The sequence below is a fragment of the Mixophyes fleayi genome, chromosome 4 (assembly GCF_038048845.1).
Source record: "Mixophyes fleayi isolate aMixFle1 chromosome 4, aMixFle1.hap1, whole genome shotgun sequence".
Classification (NCBI taxonomy): Eukaryota; Metazoa; Chordata; class Amphibia; order Anura; family Limnodynastidae; genus Mixophyes; species Mixophyes fleayi.
Genome location: NC_134405.1, coordinates 292,409,751 through 292,412,111, shown reverse-complemented (window position 1 = coordinate 292,412,111; position 2,361 = coordinate 292,409,751).

The following is a 2,361-nucleotide window of genomic DNA, read 5'->3' as shown; positions in this document are numbered from 1 at the left end:
TTTTAATTCACTTTAGTCACTTTAATATTTCGCTATTCAATTAGGAGGTCTATTTTAAGTATATTAATAAAGTACAAGTTTTTTATTTTTAACAAGTAGATCGCTGAGTGCCTTCCAATACACAATTCTTCCTATCCTCTTCATGCTTCAATAATAGCTATTTGTGTAATAGTGCACCACCCAGTAAACTATTCTAACATTTGTAATTATATTTTGATACTGGAATAGCGATACCTAGTGCAGTGGTACCCTCCTTGTAGTAATTGTAAACATTGCAGGGTCAAAACACAAGAAGACTAGTGTAATACACAGCACAAATACTAGGGTAGCAAACACTATAAATGGCAATGAGTGAATGGCACTGAGAGCCTAATAAACCCACCAGAACCAATACAAAAAGCCAATTAGTCCAGTTCTCACAATGCTAACGAATCTCCAGCACCTGGGTCAGAGTGTTTGAAGGAAGCCATATGCACAGTCTAAGCATACTGGGATGCAGTGAACCTCCTGTATCTATCACTGTTTCTGTATCGGCTTCTGTCCACAATCCTGACAGACGCACATTAAACCATGCAAAAAAATGCTTCACAAATGAAAACGTGACACATATTAAAAAATTAATATATATTATCCAATCTTACAAGCTGGTTTGCCTATGCTCTTTTAACCACAAGGGGTAATACTACCTTTTTATATTTATGGTTGTTATATTTGCAATTTTGTCAACTCTACTGGATTACTCAGATTCACCACATTACAGTACACGACACTAAATTACACCACACTACAGTTTATTTTTATCAGTATAGGTAATTAACCTGAGTGAATTATGATCAGAGCCAGTGCTACTATTAGGCGAACCTAGTAGGTTCTGGAGTTCCGATGTTTATGGGCCGCCTAAAACACTAGGGGCCAGATTTACTAAGCTGCGGGTTTGAAAAAGTGGGGATGTTGCCTATAGCAACCAATCAGATTCTAGCTATCATTTTGTAGAAGGTACTAAATAAATGAAAGCTAGAATCTGATTGGTTGCTATAGGCAACATCCCCACAGCTTAGTAAATCTAGCCCTAGGAGCCTGATTCATCAAGGCAAGCATCTGCCACTTTTCGTATGCAAAACCGCTCTGCTCTTGCCCAGAACGCAGCCCTTTCTGCTGCGTACGCAAAGAAAACATATGACTCCTACGATTTTGGGGCGTGAACGGGGTGTGAAAGGGGCGTTTTGCCATCATCAATGTACAGTAGGGGGCATGCCAAACTCAAGCACACACAGCCATGTCCGGATCCAGTTCTGAGCGTCTCAAAGTTACTTGTATTTCAACCATATCTCTTGCTTCAGCTAAAGGGCTAGTGCAAGATCTGATCAGTAGTGATGACAGTCTAGTATGCATGATATAACATGTGTTTGCAATCCCCAGCAACTGTAAAAATGTATTTTAGGCTCGGTAGACATTAAAAACATCCTATTATATGTATTTCATAGGGGTAAAAACTTTTTTAAAAAAAAAAAAAAACTGTTTTATCATTAATGCCTATATTGATAACAGGTAACATTAATTCAATATTTATTTTATTTTCCTGTGTGTTCTTTTGCTAATTAATGATCTACATAGGTATTGAATGTATCCTGCAGCGTCTTGTGTAGTAAAGCACAGCAGACCTGCATCCAATTCCAACAGCGCACGTATCTTGAGATCCGTGCCATGATGAATTCACAAGTATGAAAAGACTAAATATGCGTGTTTAATACTAAACACAGGTTGCGCTCAGAATGCTTGCCTTGATGAAAAGGCCCTAAGGGTCTATTTATTAAAGTCCCTAAGCCCTGTTTTTAAATCTAAATGGGCCTATTTTAGCCTATTGTAGCAGACAGCGCGGAAGCAGGGGTGCTCGTACCATGTGGACAATATAGAGGGGGGGGGAGGCAGGTCAGGTAGAGAATATTTTTTTTTTTACATATAAGTGTTTGGTGTACTTATTAACAGAGCAGTAAATAAAAACGAAATAACATAATAAAATATTGGTCTGTCCCTATTTAGTGCATTGCTCATTTGTGACCCTTTACCTGGTACATGTAGTGTTATATTTTTGTCTCTACTGAGGCATTCCCTAACTGTAGTTATAGAATTGTTCACAGATGCATGTTAATATAATATAAAGATATTAATACCAACAAATTTTTATTGGTCTCTTTAATTTTCTGTTTAACCAAAACTCCAATTATTGAGCAAACCATTGTTAAAGGAGATGAACCATCCAATATTTAAGTTTAAAAAAGGTAATAAAGAATCATTTGTAATTCCTAACATTAAATTTGTATTATTAAAAATACTGTATAGAACATGAATATAGCAACATAT